At 39.1% G+C, this 18,472-nt stretch overlaps 1 long non-coding RNA gene across 3 annotated transcripts in view; it reads right to left on the bottom strand.

Moving 5' to 3' along the window:
* Nucleotides 1-18,472, bottom strand: part of LOC108166657 (uncharacterized) — a 52,435-nt gene that overhangs the window by 18,615 nt on the left and 15,348 nt on the right. For 2 of the 3 annotated variants that reach the window (XR_001777020.1, XR_001777022.1), the window contains exons 3-4: nt 15,688-15,797; nt 939-1,015 (exon numbers count right to left, since the gene is read on the bottom strand). This is a non-coding gene — a long non-coding RNA (uncharacterized LOC108166657). The remainder of the gene's footprint in view (nt 1-938; nt 1,016-15,687; nt 15,798-18,472) is intronic. The other variant, XR_001777021.1, reaches the window with a different exon arrangement.

The raw sequence follows: 18,472 nt of genomic DNA, 5'->3' as shown, positions 1-18,472 counted from the left end.
ATATATAAAGAGGATAAGATGCGTCATCTTATCCTCTTTTTTGTTTGCTGCATTTTATTTGTGGTTGTATTCTTTTTTGTTTGCGTCTATTTTTATGTTTGCTGCATTTCATTTGTGCGCATGTCTTTTTTTTTGTTTTCTCTGTTGCTGCACATTTGGACCTGTTGGCCACTGTACCATCCTCATACGACGTGATATAACAACTTTATTCTCACACAAATTTATTCTCATAATTTTATATTCCTCCATAATTTTAAGGTTGCATTTTTTTTGTTTTTAGTGTGAGATCAGCATAAAAAGATAAAACAACTATAAGGCTTTTTACACATCTTCACTAGAGATGCCAATGTCCTAAATGCAGGCTCTGTTCCTAGGTTATTATTGGACTGGACAAAAAAAACAACAAAAGTATTTAAATAAATTACCTAAAAATACATTTGAAAGCAAATTATATTGCCTACACAGAATTGGACTGACGAGTCTCACATGCTCTTCTTTCAAATGGAAAAGTGTTGAAAAGCTCTCCCATTTTTTTGATTTTTGTAATATCTATTAACAGACAATAAAAAAGCCGTGTTACAAAAGTTAATATTTGCAGTTCCTATGCTTCTTTGACAGTAAAAATCATCCAGCAAGTCTAGTTTTCCTCTGCATTTTTGAGCCTCCCAGGAGCTTTGGATGTGGAGGTGTGAATGCTAACAAGGCCCAATCTGTGTGCCACATAAGAAAAAACAATTCATGCTAATCTGCCGCCACAGACAGGAGTCCAGTTAGGCCAATCAGGAGAAGAATCATCTGGAGTGGAGAGGTCTCACAGAAGCCCAGATCAGGACCCTGATTGCAGTGGGGTGAATTACAGCTCGAGAACGATGATGGCTGCCTGGGTCAGCACTGATGGAGAGATTCTAACTGCACCAGCACAGACAGCTTCAACTCACCTGATGCACACTGATGTGCATAAATGCATGACTTTAAATCACAAATGGGGGCATATTCACCAACAATGTCGGCAAACCTAAAAAAAAAAAAGTTGTATTAGTCAAAAATGTCAATCCTTGCCTAGTTCACTTGGTCTTCAAAGCCTGCCCTCAGGCTGACATTTGACCCTTCGCACAACAAGTAAATCAAAACAATTCAGCAAGCTACTTCCCATAAACTCAGCGCAGATAAAACGGGAAACTATCTTTGCCCTGCAGCAACGTATGTAAATGCGTCAGGGGAAGGCTGATCTCTACATGAGTGAAGGGAGGCAGAGTGGAGGAGTCTTTACTAAGAGTGATTTATACGTCTTTGTGCCACAGTAACAAAAAACTTTAACAAAATGTAACCATCTGATCATCCTTTATTGTTCTTGCTCCCCACTAGCTGTGTTTAGGGCACATGAAAGAAAAGAAAAAATGAATAAAGTGGCATGAAAGCAATTAATAAAATACTCTGATTAGACTCCACATTGTTATTTGAAGGGAACAACACAAGTTATTTTCTCATCGTTTGGTCATTCCTGGTTCAGTGGCAAAGAGTCTCAATGGTAGTGTGTACAAATGAACCAAGCTTCTCCCGTCTGAACCATTATTAGTAGAGATGAAAATAAAATTTGAAGTTGATGTTAATCATTTCGGTGAGAATGAACTGAGCGTCTCCAGCCCGGGTTCTTGGTTCTTAGTGAGGATGAAACAAACTCCTAGATTTATGAACTGAGCATCAGGATTCTTTATAAAATTAAAACCATCACAGACAACACTGTGCATCCACTTTATCAGACTGGAATACAACAATAGAGCATCTTCAGTCAGAGGCTTCTTTATTTGTACTGTGACACTGACTGCTACAGGAGATCCTTCTAGCCCAGCATCACCAGCATCTACCACTAAGCCTGTCACAATAAACAAATAATCACATAATAAGTCATTGGAATAATTTGTCAAATTTGATTATAAAACGTCTATTTGGCAAAACTATGACTGTTTAATAAGCAGACCTGCAGTCTTTATTGATGAAGATGAAGAAATTGGGTTTTGATTTGTCTGTTGGTTTGTAGTTTGTTTTAATGGTTTTAGTAAGATCTGAATAATAACGTAAACATTTATGTAATTACTGAGCTGGCTTTTCACCAAGTCACAATCTGTTAAGTCATATTTAATTATGTCAACCTTTCCAGGGGCTGCAGGTGAAAATTAGCATTTTTGCTATAACCTGGTACCAGGCATCTCTTCTTTTAAATGGTTAAAAAAATGTTGTGCATTGTGGCTGTATAAATAAATATTATAAATCAAGATAAGCTTAATAATTTCCATTCTGATGATTATTGTTTAAAGAGACACCATTGTGGTTCATAATAGTGTGGTTTTAATTCCCATTTCACTTATTATTTTTGGTTGTTGATTTTTATTTTGGATATTTAAAATATCTTCCACTAAAGTGTTGTGTGTTTGTCACAAAATTAAAGTAAATTAACATGTATTCATGTGCCAGTACCAATATATTAGTTGAAAATTATCTCTAAAAAACAATATTATTATTTAACAAAATAATTTTGGGGACAATTTATCATCCAGCAAACTTTGTTACTGTAACAGGCTCTAAAATTCTTTGAACTCTTGGATGAAAAAAGTTACAACAACAACATTTGTCTTTGCGATTAATAAAGTATTTTTTAATTTGATTAAACTGTATTGAATCGCGACCCTAAAGAACGTCAAAAGAACATATGAAGCCTGACCGGGGTAGAGAGACTGAAGATAAATCCTTTCATAAACTATGGGGGGAGTGAAAAAGGTGAGTTTGTGGGACAATTTAAAGAGTTAGGAACCCACTTATACACATTTAAGTTAATCAGACTGCCAGTAAAAGCACTGCAGCAGCAAATCATCAGATTAGATCTGCTTCTACTTGCAGTGGAATTAATAGTTAATTCAAGCTTAGTTTCCCTCATTTTAAGGTGACTGCCCTGTTGCCCCAGGTTGTTTATGGGAGCTGAGAGCCTCACAGTGACGTGCGATAGTACACAGGCGAGACTGCTCCCAGCTTCTGGAATAGACAGGCGAGAACAAGCGCACACATGTGCCCCCTGCTCTGTCATGCTGACACGCTAAAAACATAGACACAAAGCCACATGGATGGTCCGGGTCATGTAACCGTGAAGGGATCTGTGCCAAACGAATGCTGGACATCACTGAGGAGAGATTTACTTGTTTAAAGGGAAAAGTTTGCAATGTTTTTCAGGACACATCACACAATCCTGGAGGTGACACATTTCAGGACAACCCTGACTAACGAGCGACTGGAAACCATGACTACGGTTTCCAAATGGATCCTGTTTTGGTTCTTCAGGGCATGACTCATAACACCTAACCCAACACTTAATAGTTTTGAAGGTTTCGTTGTCGTCGGTTCTCTTTTTCTTTTTCTCGCTACTGGGAACATGAGAGCTGCTTCCAGTAAGAGTGTGTACTGTACACCCAGGAGCTAATGGAGGCAACGGGGGAGGTGAGGGAAGACTTTTAGGGTGCCTAGAGTTTTGGGGGCAGAGTGGGTCTATTTAGCCCCCAGCAGATTGCCCCCTCTCTTCTTCCACCCCCCTCTCCCCCTCTTCCTCCCCTCTCCTCCCCCTGGCTTTGTGTGCCTTGAGCCCACTCCTCCCCCTTTTGTCACCCGGGCATTCCGCTTTGGTTAGCACACACAATGGGCGCTCAGTGCTCACCCTCCTGACACTGCATTCTGCCTGTGCACTAGGGAGTGGGCACGGGAGGGAGAGGAAAAGGGGTCCAGGGGGGAAGGTTAAAGGATGACAGCAACTCACCCCATGTGACCAAAATGCCATCAAGTACCAACCACCGCCCCCTGCTCTACGCCTCTTTCAAAGACCGGCGTCCAACTTCACCCATCCGTACAGATGGGCAGTAAAAGTAGAGCCAGTGGGCCTGTTGGCACGGCGAAAAACAAAAACATCGACCTCACCAGCCAGACAAATGAACAGGTGTCTCTTATGGCTGACTGGCAATTCATTGGCTCGCTTTTCCTGCCCGAGCAGCTACATGTGTGTTCCCTTCTTTTCGCTGCTGCTGGGCACACATCCTAAGAGGAATTTTAAGACCTGGCTTCAGATCATTTTTGTCTGAGAAATAATCCCCCTTACATCGTCAATGGTAAGAGTGGATCTGGCATACTTACAGAGCCAGGCATTGCTGCTTTGTTTACCAGAGATTAGGTACTCTTCCTGGCCTGCAGCAGTTTGCCCTGCCTTTATAATGACGCCTTTTATTTTGACATGTAATGGAATAAAGTATTTTGCAAACAGATGCACGTACAAAACCTGATAAAGGGAAGCCTCTACATATCTGAAGTGATTGAAGGAGAAATGCCCAAAGCAAATAAGCAGTAATGCTCTGGGAGTGAAGCTGCAGATCTTGTATGACTTTGCACAGACTTAAAATTTAATTCCAGTATAAGGAAGCAACTAGTTGTGTGTGTGTGTGTGTTGGGGTGTGTGTGTGTGTGTGTGTGTGTGTGTGTGTGTGCGTGTGTGTGTGTGTGTGTGTGTGTGTGTGTAGGTGTGTGTGTGTGTGTGTGTGTGCCAGAAGCTTAGAGGCAGGTGGGGGGTTAGTTTGGGTTTCAAAGACCCTGCTTGTTCGCCCATATTTCACACCACGGTGACATCTTAAAGCCTAGACAGGCCTGGTTGCTTCGCCCTCTCTTTCACTTTCTGAGAAATAAAAGGGGGGAATTGGGATGTGAGGGAGGGGGCACTGAAATATATGCAAATGGTTCCCCAGAGGGGATACGAATTTTATGGGTTTAGAATGTAGTTCAGCCAACCTGAATAATCAAATGTGGGAACAAAAAAACAAGCCCCCATCATCCCACCATCACAGCTCCATATACCTCCAGATTAAACACATACCACCTCCCTGCAACTTTAAGGCCTCATCTCCGTTCCCTCCTGCCAGGCCTTCACATAAGAAGAGCACAGCGCATCCAAACTCTTATTAGGATCTCCTCACGGGGCAAGGCTCAGGGAGGAAAAAATTACAGGGGCTTGGGGGCGAGGACGAAGAGGAGGAAGAAGAAGAGGAGGAGGAGGAAACGAGAAGAGGGGCTAGTGTACCTGATCAGGCAGAACTGCCGGCTTCTGATTACGACACCATTTTCTCAGCGGGCTTCTCAGCCTCATCCTGCTTCTGTGAATATGGAGCGCAGGGCCAGCCAATCCCCACAGCGCTCGCTCTCGTCTAATGGCAGAATTAAGACCGTTTAGAGTGATTTCCTCTGCCTTCATGGCTGCTCCCTGAAAGAGCTGAATCTTTTTTCCCTTTGCGAACATTTACAATGTGGGGGGTCTGGCATGCAACTGGTGAGAGAAAAGTTCTACATGACTGAACATAACATTACAACAGGTGGGGAAATGAAAAGAAACTCTGCAGAACATTTTAACTACATCGATACATCCTTAAAAAACAACTATTTATGTTTGCTTCATTTTTTTTTCCTTTTGTTTTCTAGCAGACTTAGCGGATTTTATAACTAGCGTCATATGGAGCGCTTTGCAAAATTGTTCGCAACTCGTGAACCTTTCCATATTTTGTCATGCTAGAATCTCCAACCTCGATGTGACACATAATTGAGAAGAGTAAAGAAAAAGACAGTGTTGCTTTTTTTGTGTAAGGAATAAAAATATAAATTGTGGCATATATTTGCATTTAGCCCGTCAATACTTTGCACAACCACCTTCGCTGCAGTTAGATGTGCAGGACTTTTGAGGTACAGCTAGAAAAGGAAAAACTGCCAATTACTCTACAAAATAGCTCAAGCTTAGTCAGAGACAAGTCTTTGGATTATATTTGGAAAGTTGTAACGAATGCAATAAGTTAGAGGTATAATTAAATATGAGAAATAGCATAAATAATCCATAAGAGACTCGCTCAATGTTCATGGAATATATAGTAGCAACACTGCTTTCAATATGGAGAATCAAAAGTTTTTGCCAGCCTTCACTGCAAAATGACTCAAGATGAGTCAGATTGGAGAAAATAATTACGCACCCAAAACCTTTGATTTGGCTCTGGCTGCATGTTTAGAGTCGCTGACCTGCTGGAAGGAGAAGCTCTGCCCCAGTTTCAACTCTTTGAAAACATCCACCAGGTTTTCTTCCTTGTCTTTAGCTCCTTCCATCATTTTATCAACTGACCTATAAAGTCAAATTTAAGAAAAGCAATAATAAAGTTCTTCATTCAACAGATTCTTCCTGCTGACATGTGGATCTCTGCGGCTACTTCAGAGTTTCCACTTATCTGTGGTTTGCAGTTGAGCCAAACTGTTTCCATGTTTGGATGAAGATTTCCAAGAACTGCACTCTTGGAAATCTTCAGAGTTTGGAAGATTGTTTGATAACCAAACGCTACTTTGAACTTCTCCACAAATTTCTGGGGGAAAGGAGGTAACTACAAATCCATGGCACAACTTTCAGAGACTTACTTGAAGAAATGATGCAAATGTGAAGTTCCACTATTTTACGTTGGTTTATCATTCAAAATCTCAAGAAAACACATTAAAGTCTGAATTTAATGGCATTTAATACATTTAATGGGATATGAATATTCTACTAAGTAATGACAACATTGAATATCCTATCAAAACTTTTCAATCTCTTGATTCACTCATCGTTTTGATTTTCAGATTTTTAAAATAAATATTTGCTCCTCAGCACTTTCAGTTTTGTTTGGCAATGGATGTAAAACATCCAAGGAAGCAATGGAGAAACTGAAACCAAACCTAACTGGGAACAGTAAACAAAACATTTTAATAGTGGTAGAACCAGCTACAGCAGTTCCAAAGAGGTTGCAGAAACATAAATGGTTTAAAACTTATTTGATTTTGAGTGCCATACACATTTTTCTTGTTTCCCAATTTTGAAGTGTTTCTTAAAGTTAAGAAAACAAAAATGTAGCAACTTGTGTTCTGCAAATTTGCAGAAATTACATTTAATCGATTCTAAGTGAAAAGGTTAGAGGAGAGGTTTCATGTCAAATTTCACCCCTCCTCCGCACCTCCAGACTAGCGGCAGGTGAAACTACCTGGTGAAACTCTGAGTCTGCTGAGCTTATCATGCAAACTACTTCTCAGTGCAGCGCCCCAAAGAACGTCTGTAAATGGAATGATGGAGAAACATTGTGATGACGTGCTGAAGGAGGCGCATCGGAAAGAGCAGGAGCTTCTTAAAGAGACAAAGGCCAATTTCAAACTATTACATTGCAAAGTTACATTTCTTTTAAGATAAGTTTGACATATAAAACATTCTTATAACAACTGAAAGTAACAGTTACTTGATTATGCCATAAAATTGCACTGTGTGCCTGGGAAATACGTAACACTGTCCTTTAACATTTAGCAGACATGAAGCATTCACAGAATAGAATCAATTTTCTCATTTTACATATATGAGGCCCTTCTAATAGTCTGAAAGCATGAGCCATTATTATCAGACTGATTCATTATGACACAACCCCAAACAAAGTGTAAATCTGCTTAAATGTGCTCTTACTATGTCAAACGGCATCACGTCAAGACCATCGCTCTGAATATTAAATGGTACCATATTAAACAGCCACAGTTTGAACCTGTTGCTTTTGTGTTTCCCATGCTGTCTAATGATCCCCCCTCCCCTACTTTTCCTTCCAACCTCCAGTAGACAAATCCTTCAGCTTTATTGCCCAGACTCAAGGGCTGCAGGTGCACAGGCCACAAAAGGGAAAACAGGGGAGCAGTGGAGGAGGAGGGGGTAGGATGGGAAAGAGAATGGTCAGTCGGAAGATGAGAGGGAAAGGAACAGAGCCCCCTACCCTGGTTTAACCTCTACCACCATCCATCCTTCCCTTTGACCCCAACAAAGTCCTCTATTTCCCCTGCGACACCTCTGTTTTGCTCTGCCGAATTTAAGACGAGAGCAAAGTGTGAGTGGTGCTGCCTGGTGCTGCCAGGCCTGCAGGAGAGTGTGTGGCTGGAGACAGGAGAGGCAAGCTGGCCATGTGGCGGGAGCGGCACTTTTCTTCTGAGGCACCAGAGGAGCAGTAATGACTTAGCACTACAGCTGTGCCTACCGAGGCTCACCAAATCTTGCCCTAGAGTGGCCCCACAACCAAATCTGAACATGTTTGTCTTCTGGTCGCTGCTTCTGCTGAGAAAATAAGAAACCATGGGGGACAAAAGTTTTAACAAACTCTGAAACTTTCACAAAAAAGAATTAAACTCTTAGTAAAATGGTCAAACAGCAGGTATATCTTTTAGGATCAAATGGGAATGAATATACATTCCTTCTTTTTGTTCTGTTTCTAAACAGGTTACTACGACATACCAAGAAGATCCACAGCAAAGTTATGAGTGTGTGAATTTGTTCACAAACATCACAAGGTGACTATGAAACCATTCAAGAGCTGAGCAGATGCATGGAAAAAAAATCATATCAGGCCAGAAATCTGGGTGAAGTGACTTGAACGTTCAGAGACACAAAAAGACGATTACAAAGTCAGCCTTCTGTCACTTAAAAAACATTTCCAGGATTAAATGACTCATTTCACAGCAAGATCTAGAGAAACTCACTCATGCGTTTATCTTGCTTTAGTTGCATTGATTACTGCAACAGTGTCTTCACAGGTCTGCCTAAAAAAATCAATCAGCTGCAGCTGATCCAGAACATTGCTGCTCGTATTTTCACTAAAACCAGGAAGATGGAGCACATCACCCGAGTTCTGAAGTCTGGCTCACTGCAGCTCATGGAATAAACTTTAAAATACTGCCGTTAGTTTATAAATTACTGAATGGTTTAGCACCAAAACACATTAAAGACCTGTTGTTGTTGTTGTTGTTGTTGTATCAACTTTAAAAACTTTTCAGGTCTTCTGAATTAATAACACATGGGACATCATAAATTCCAGTCCGTTTTTTCAACTTGTCATCGTTTTCCTTTGATTTGCCACTGCAGTGTAATGTTTTTGTTTTATTTTCCTTGTTACTGAAAATGTGCAAACCAAATAAAATTGCCCTGCCTTCCTTGTAGTTTTTAAATGTTGCTGCAGGTTTTTTAAAGAACTGTGTATCGATAAATGTGCTGGAGGTTTCTTTCTATTAAACGAGAGTTTTACGTTCTGATGTCACTGTATGCACACTCATCATACAGGATATATGACATAAACAATTCCTCCTCTGATTTTTAACATTTAAAAAACCTGTCATCTTATCATGGGTGTGTACACACTGAAGAGATACTTTACATTCATTACATTGAGCTCGCAGAGAAGTGTATCCAAAGCAAATCAAAACAAAAGAGAGTGACACATAACAGGGCAATGTGAGACTGAATCTCAAACCCAGGAACAGTTTGAAATTAAGACTCAGGAAGATGGAATCTGAAAGAGCAATTTTAACTCCGCAACAATCAAAGTTACCCTGACATTGTACTACGTTCATACTATGGGCTGCGGTTGGGTTTGGGTTCCACCTAATTCTAAACATGTCAAGAAAAAACCCCTGCAAGAAATAAAATACAATATCAAAAGGAATACAAAGGCCTATATTCCGTCATAAAATGCCATAATGTCACTGAACAGCCAATCAAAATCAACAAATGATGTCATTAATAAAAAAATGTTTTGGTCATTATGTATTATGAATAGTCATGTGACATGAATCTGGGTTCTACATACCAATCAATATGTGTCTTCCAGCATTAAACTGCTTGTTTACAAATTTGTTTGCTATCCATCCATTTACATGATTATGTTTGAGTTGATGAAGTATATCTTTAGTGTTGCTAATGTTTTGGTCTCAGAAAAGATGTTTTTTATGTTAATTTCAGTTTTCTCATTGTGGTTTTTAATACTTTTGTTTGACTTTTTAAATATGAAGATACTTTGTACATGCACACTTGTGTATTAAGTGATGAATAATTTGGTTGCATGTGATTTTGCACCTTTGCCATACTAGAGTTTTCTGGGTACAAAAAGGAGCTGTCTCTGTAATTTATAATCTTCTGTAAGAAAATAATTTTGTTTTTTTACTCCAGTCAATAATATCTACGAATCCAACATGTCTTAAAGTTATTTTGGTTTCATAACCAAAATAAATGGGTATAGTGTGTTATACAGTTTTCAGGTAGAAATTACTTAGGGGTTTTGAGCATTTTTGTGGCCATAAGTAAACATTTACAAATAGAAACTAACCGATGGGACATTATTTAGGGACATGGATGTGAAATGATTTGTCCACATAAAAGTAACAAACAAAAATAAACTTGCCTATAACACATTATGTTATGCGCACACAAAATATAGTCACAGTATTACAATTGTATTCCTGTAATATTATAACTTTATTATTGTAATATTATGACTTTATTCTCATCTAAGGTTATTCTCGTAATTTTATTTTGTTTTGTTTTTCTTCTTAGTGAGGCCCTAAAACTCCATTGAAGATTTAGAAAAAACTAGTTTAAAATTTTTTTATTTTAGCAACATATTTCTTCAGACTGGAAGTGATATTTCCAGTTTAGTGTGATGTTTAGTGTCCTGAGTTGTAAAAGAGAATCTGTGGAGTGGTTTAAATATTAGGGTGATGGCAAGGAGGCCTTCCAACATCACGTGGGTGGACATCATCACCAGACCTAAATTCTCAAAATACCAGTGGAAATTCTTGTTCTGCACTTAAAAAGAAGTGAAGATGCATCATTGACTACTGATAAAAGAATAAATCATTTTACATAGATGTCTATCCAAGTAGATTTTTTTAAAAAAAAATTTTTTTCAAAATTAGCACACCTTTGGATTGTTTTACTATCTTTTGAGAGTTGGCCGTCACATTTCTTATCAGAGACAGACATCTGTGTTGAACAAAAATAATTTTGACTCTCAGCCTGCCAGTGGTATGAATCATTATGTGATTAACGTTGGAGCACGAAACGTGCTTGTTGGGAATTCCCACAGCCACAGCGCTGCTGCTGACCTCTTGGCAGCCTCCCTGACTCGAGTCTATCTTGTCTTTTCAACGGTTTGGGTGAGCCGTCGTCCCTTCTGTCCTACAGCTTCCTCAGTTATTGATGGCAGTTTTCATTGTGCCAACGGTATATAAATAATGTGACCCTTCTGCTGATAGACAACCTTTGCACAATTACATCCTTCTGATCCTTTGTTTTCTCTTTGCAAACTTTAGCAGAAGAATGCAGATGGACAAAAGTCAGAAAAGTCCAACTAGCATAATTAAGCTTCTTTTCAGGTTAATTAGATTGAATTTACTTAATGTTAGATATGAGCTCAAAAAGACTGAAATGAATGGATCAGAAGTTTATTTAGCAATCTATTTTTGTAAGTTTGAGCTGACCTAGTAAGATTTTGCACCTTTGTGTATTTTAAATATTAATATTAGAATATGTAGCACTATATCAGAAGAAATCATCTATCATAGTATTTTTTAATCCTAAAAATGTTGTGTTTCTGTAGAGATTTCAGAGCCGCAGATTTGACTCTTAATCAAACCAGAACTACTGAGCAACATGGTGCTCACAGTGATATTTAGTGGAGAAGCTTAATCACATTTACTAACAGCAGAGATGTGAAAATGTTAAGAAATTACTTTTAATTATCACTTGTCAAAGAAAGTAAGAAGCAGCTTGTTAAAAAAAAAAAAGTTGGATCGCAGATTACTCTCAAAACTGTAATAAAAGTTTGAAAAGGTAGACGGGCAAAAACACTGGCACGTTGTTACTCCTACATTTTGTTTTATATCATTTTTGACCGTATTTTAATGTTTTCTAAGTTCATTATGCATTTTCCACAATATTTATTCCGTTTTTGCTGTGTTTTCAATCCTTGTTTCTCTTTTAGAAAATAAATAGCAGCAACTTTGTAATAAACTTCTTCTGCTCTGATAAAATTAAGTTTGTTTTTGTTCAGCTAAGTCAGGACAATGGATCCTAAGAAAAAGAAATCGGCCTAAATCATTATTTGACAAAAGTTTTTTTTTTTTTTTGCCTAAATCACTTTTGGCAAGAAAAAAAATGACTTAGGCCTTTAGCTTAGGAGAGCGATGATATTGCATGGTACATCTTTGTGCATCTCAATTTTCCCCTCACCTGTTGACTACAAAAAATCCCTCTCTTTGCAACGAATAGTACAGCAGAGCGCATCCAATCCAGCTGGTTCTCTGTCATACATACACAAACACTCAAACCTGCCTATGTTACTCGAGCTGCAGAGCTGGGAACACACCCTCGGGGACAGGAATAACAGGCCACTCAAGAGTATGAGGACATCTGAGACACAGTGGCACCATACTAACATGATGACTCTTTAACGTCTCCTTTATCTCCATCCTACGGCTCGTCCGACTCCCCATCAGCTACTGTTTACACCAAGCACAAGTCAAGAGCGAAAGCAGAAAATGGACTTTCTTAATTCTGAGTGGCTGAAGTCCACTAGAGGAAGGTCTCTTGTGTGGCGAGAGCCTCATATTGAATAAGGATTGAAATTTACATGACAACTTAGGAAAAATGCTTTTTCATTACTCATTCATCCCCTAAATCAGTTTGCTCCCCCACTCTTTACCTCTGCCTGAGCTATTAAATCACCATCTTGACCCTGCGACCTGGAGCCGCAACCATAAAGAGCCCCCTGTGGGTCAGAGGCCTGATTGTAACATTTGAATATGAAATAAGACTTGGTCGGGCCTGGAAACAGCCCCATGCACTGAGGCACAGGCTGACCCCCAAGAGGGAGAGGCCTTCCTCAGCAGCCTCAGGCCCGGAGGCTCCCTCTCGTCTCTCCGAGAGGATTTACTTGGACTTGAGCAGAAGAGCGAGAGAGAGAGAGAGAGAGAGAGAGAGAGAGAGAGACAGAGAGAGAGAGAGAGAGGGGTTGAAGTTGGGAGAGGTGGAGGGGATGAGAGGCCGACAGAGAGGGGAAAAAGAGAGGGCAGACATTTGAATAAGACAAGAAGCGAGTAGTGTTTGCATGACAAAGGAGCCCGCCATCTCCCCTGATTGGTGTCACAGCGCGGTACTAAAGCCATGCAGGCCCCCCGGGGTGGGGTGATGTGTGGACTGCAGGCATGTTTATGCACCCAAGGTGTGATGTCGAGGAGGGATGGGGGGGCGTCGCCAAGTTTCGGGCATAAGAAGTTTGTGCGCATATCCTTGAAAAGGGGGAGAAGGTTTAAAGAATTGTGAGCTCTTCAAACTTTGACTTACTGAGAACAAGTTATGCTATATTTTCGTCGTATTGGGATATTTTGTTTAAGTATGAGGTAGATTGGAATAATTCTTATTCTTCATGTTAGGAATTAACCATTTCATCACACAGTTTCATTACTCTGAATTGCAGGAGAGTCTTTGTACCTAGAAATAGGCTTTGCGCTTTTGCAGGCATTTAAAAACTTAAATTGGGAATGTTTACTGTTCCAGTTGTTTGTCTTTACATAACACCAAAGGTTGTCAAGCTTCCTGTTCAAAGGTCCAAATCAGGTTCCTGGGTAAGATTAAACGTTTAGAAAATCATTAATGAGCAAATCTCTCATCACTCTGTAATGCTCACGAAGCAAAATAAATAAGACTTTATGGATACAATTAATTCATTGTGATGATAACCTTTTCTTTTTTTGTTACACAAAAGCTTAATGAGGGCTAATTTTACAGGAATCCAAACCAGCCAATTCAAAGTCTAATACAGGGAACAATACTGCAATAAAAACTTAATGCCAAAACTGTTTCATGGATGCTTTTAGCACAATCATCACCTGGATTTCTGTTATATGTTTTTATCCTAAGCATTACCATGTTTACGGACATGCATTTGTTGTCTTTCCTCAACTAACAGGGTACCGACTGCATGCTTTTTAAAAAACATTCACATGGCAGAAATTCTCTAAAAGATGATCTGACCCACAAAAAATATCCACATACGTTAAGTATCGCAACCGAGAGAGATTTTCACTAGAGCTTCCTGCAGGGCATTTAATGTAATGATTTCTAGACAGAATAATGAGTGTTACATTTTGTTTCCTGTTACCATGTCAAGCAAATTAGTTTAGTTTTTAGTCCATTAAAACTATTCTCTGAGGATCTGTGTGTGGCCCTTTTTCCACCATCAGAGAAGATACAGCAGATTTCCTAAGAATTATAGATGTCAGAATCAAACATGACAAGTTAGCTGTTAAAAAGTATCAACTCAATTCATGTGGTTTTTGACTCACAAGAACAAGAAAGACAATAACATTGAAACAACTGAGGCACAAATTACTTTTGTACAGAGTATAAAAATGCCTTCAGTGAGATGCCTTTTTATATTTTAACATTTCAGAACTCCATGTTTTATAAATTAAGCATTCTTGAACGTAAAATGTGTCTGATCCTGCGGTTAATGCATAAAAGTTCAACAGGCATTTCTGTGGCATCAATTTAATCTTGTTGTAAAGCGTGTTTTTGTTGTTTTTACATTTGTGAAAAATGCCACATGTTGTAAAAGGAAGCTTTAGATTTAAACTATTTAATTAATGATGCATGATCCTTAACAGTGAGGCTGTGTTCTACATAACTAGTTGAATAATCCTCTTCAGGATAATATAATGCTTTTGTTAGTTTGTTCAGTGTGTCCACCAGGAGGTTCTGGACATTTTCTGTGCTCCAACAGGGAATCAAATGGGTTTTAACAACGCTTCATTCAAAACATTTATCAATTAACTCTGAAGAACTACCTGACTCATAAAAGGGCAACAAAAAGTCTTCAGTAAATGCAGATCTCTTACTGATGAGCATCTTCACATGGAGATGATTTTTCTGCAGTCATGTTAGGCTGACATCAACTTGCTTCCTCAAGGTTTTGATAGAACTTATTGATTATTCGGCGTATTACATGTTTTCTTTGTGGTTTCAGTGATTACGGTGTTAATCTAATTTTTATGTCTTTTTAAAAGAGCTGACAATACTCACAAATACAAATAAAAAACCCATAAAGGCATAAAAACAGGGGAAGAAGCTCTTTGAAAATCCTTCTTCATAAACAGCAGCAGTTTTCTCCAGATGTGCTCAGACTCTCCCTCTTTGGTTTTAAGGCTACATATGTTTTTCTCCATAACAGATTTATCCAATTATGTTCATCCATTGCTTTAATTTTCTACAATCCGTTTTTGGCACATTTCTGATTATAAACATCTTGTTTGTCAAAATTATTGATTTGAAGAGATATTGGTAATTTTTTTCACATAGTTTTTCTTGGATGAATCAAAGATATCAAACCTGAGGATTCTTGGGGACTTTGCTAAGCAAAATGCACTAGGTGTGGATCTAACTTAAAGAAAATGTTGTTCTCCTTTTTCCTAAACAAAGTACTTATTAATGCATTTTAATTTGCATTAATGAAATGCTGTAATAACTAGTGAAGAGTAGTTTCTAACATCATTAAAGAAAGAGAATGTGAAAATCTTTCTAATCTGTTGCCATTTCTGTGATTTTCCATTACAAATTAAGTAATTTTGATTTAAAAAATCTGAGCTGAAGTTATAAGAAATGATACAGGCAGAGAAAGATTACAATTATCCATTAATGACACTATCTTACTTGGGCCTCCATATCTTTAACAGTTCAATTTGTCTTCTAACTTGTTCTCTACCTGTTTTGTTTTCAATCTGAATGTTAGGTGTGAAGTTCAGCACCTTCACCGTCTCCTCCTGCTGTGCAGTCAGAGTCGTAAGCTACTGCAGGTGGATCACTGGCTCCAAGACGTCCTCTCCGTCCATCTCCACCTCCCTCTTCCTTCGTAAACCTTGGAAGGGAAAAAGCACAAAAACAGAGATGACTGGGGATCACAGGAACAGGCAAATCCAGGGGATATGAGGTGGATTTCACAGCTCAATAAGTTTGGACAATTTGTTTACAATCCTCTTTATTGCAGATCCCCTGGGAGGAGGTGTGTGTGTGTGTGTGTGTGTGTGTGTGTGTGTGTGTGCGTGTGCGTGCGTGCGTGCGTGCGTGCGTGTGTAGGTGTGTGTGTGCGTGCGTGTGTGTGTGTGTGTGTGTGTGTAGAAACACTTTTATCTCTGAGATTTTGCAACATGGAACGGTAAAGATGGGATGCAAAAACAGTGTATTATTAAAAATCTGAGGTCACAATATGGAGGAAGATGAAGGAACTGTGAGTGAGAATTAGTGAGGGTTTATAACACACGCACGCACACACACACCGAACCCCCTGTGTACAAAGCCTTCACAGGCTCATCTGGACACCGCCGCTGGCCCTGGGGGACACACCTCCAAGAGAGATGGCCCGACTAACTCTCCATGGCAACTAATCAATAAGTGACAGAGTCAGTCACGACTGACCCGTAGCCGAGCGTCTTCCACCTCCCCCCACGTTCCCAGGGATACGATCCCCAAAAACCACACACACACGCGCACACACACGCGCATGCACACACACACACACACACACAGGCAAAAGTTCAAAAAAGTGCCCCAAACTTGGCCAAAAACATCAATCTTCTCTGAGATTCAAATGCAGACTCAAAAATTTTTTTCTCAAGTCACGAAGCGTATTTTCATTAAGTTGGCGTCAGATGTGGGTACGTGTTGCAGAATGAACAGTAAGATGTGATCAGAGGGTTTCTGATGGACTACAGTCACCTCACATGGCCATTGTTTATCTGTCAATCCGTGTTCCCTTTCACTGTCCTCAGCATACACTAATCAATATCTGTGGCCTAGATGAGAGGCCTAATCTTCCTCCTTGCCACCCCCCAAGGTCCTTGCCCCCCTCAGCTCTGCATTGTCCAACAGAGGTCCCATACACTCCTCATAATGCCTCAAGAACAGCGCATACACCAGCTCACATACACTTGGCCCAATTTTTACAGCACACCCTGGAAGGGTAGAAAAAAATCTATATCTTAGCAAATTTCAAGCAGCTCTACATGCTCCAGTGTTCATAGACAAACATGCGGTGCAGAAAAAGACCATCTGCAGCAGATAGATGTTTCACACTAGAGTGAGTCAATCAGTTTCACATCAAAACCAAATGTTTCCATCCATTTGTCATCACGACTTACTCGCAACGAAGTCGCTTAATCCTGCTGTGAACTACCAGTGCGTGCGCTTTTGTGGTTTTCGGCAACCACAATTACAAGCAAAAACAAGTTCAAGAAAAACTCGATGATCTCTAACCGAAGAAAATGTCAGAGGAACCAGAGAAAGAAAGAAAAAATAAATCTGATTCGTCCCGTTTCAAGTCGTTCGTGCGATTTGTATTTGCTCTATTTGGGACAAAAGCCACGGTAATCCTGACTCATATTTGACAAGTCTCATATTCACACACACCTGCTGCGGCAAAGTAAACACGCCTTCAGAGTCAAACACCTTAATGGATGACCTTTGCATTAAAAGCTGAGCTGGGATAAACCCAAAGGCAGGCAACCGCTGACACGGTATAAAACAGAGACGTGCCCATTCTGGGCGTGATTGATGAGGAGAAGCCACATCATAGCTAAGCTGTGTGTTCAGTCTGTACATGGGTCGAACAACAAAATAGCCATCAGACTCCTCCATCAAACCAAATGTTACATAAAAAAAAAAGATTCTTTCATAGTTCCTTGAAAGCGTTTAGTTTGTGTCATTGTTCGGGGGGTTATTTTGAAGTTTCAATGAAATCGAAAATGTGGTTTCATAATTTTTCTAAGCAGAGTGTAACATTTGATAGAAATCTGAAATAACTTCCAAAATGATTCATATCCATTGGACTTGTTGACATTTTGTTCTGCTGCAGCCAAGAACTTTAACCTGCTTTATTTTGGATTTTTAAGAGCAGCACAAATTATAACTTTAAGAGCTTTTCTGAAAAGGAAACCTAAAAAGTGTGGAATATAAACGCATGCCACACTTTTTAGAATATGTGTTCCAATAAATCTCATTTGTCAAAGTACCCTTTGAAAACTGATAATCTCTAAGCAGGAATTAAACATACTTTCCACTAAAGCCAAATTTTTGTACTGAAAATGTTTTTTAATAGTCTGATGTAATATTTTAATTTTAAATTTCATGTGGAAAATAATCATAATTAACAGAAAACATGCTTTCAAATATCCATCTGTGTGTAATTAATAATGTGTTTTACTTAGTGATACAGAAATAAAATAACTTTTTAATAATATTTTAATTTATTGAATGGTTATATAAATATCAGCACATATTCAGTTAATTAATCCCAAAAGGAAATTAAATGTTGCTGTAATTTATGTCTCTTCAAAGAGTCTGCATTGCAACGAATCTGAAGTTTTTGACTGAAGACACTTTGCTGTTGTGCAGCTGTTTGATAGAGTAACAGCCGATACCGATATGATGCAGAAAAAAAGTGCAGACTGACTGAAAAGATTTATTTTTAAAAGATAAAAATAAGAATACAGACATAAATGTTGTGAATTGTAAATCTATTTGATAATTCTGCACCAG

This window comes from Poecilia reticulata, linkage group LG10 (assembly GCF_000633615.1).
Source record: "Poecilia reticulata strain Guanapo linkage group LG10, Guppy_female_1.0+MT, whole genome shotgun sequence".
Taxonomy (NCBI): Eukaryota; Metazoa; Chordata; class Actinopteri; order Cyprinodontiformes; family Poeciliidae; genus Poecilia; species Poecilia reticulata.
The sequence above is the reverse complement of the archived record's forward strand: the minus strand, read 5'-3'. Positions and strand labels throughout refer to the sequence as shown.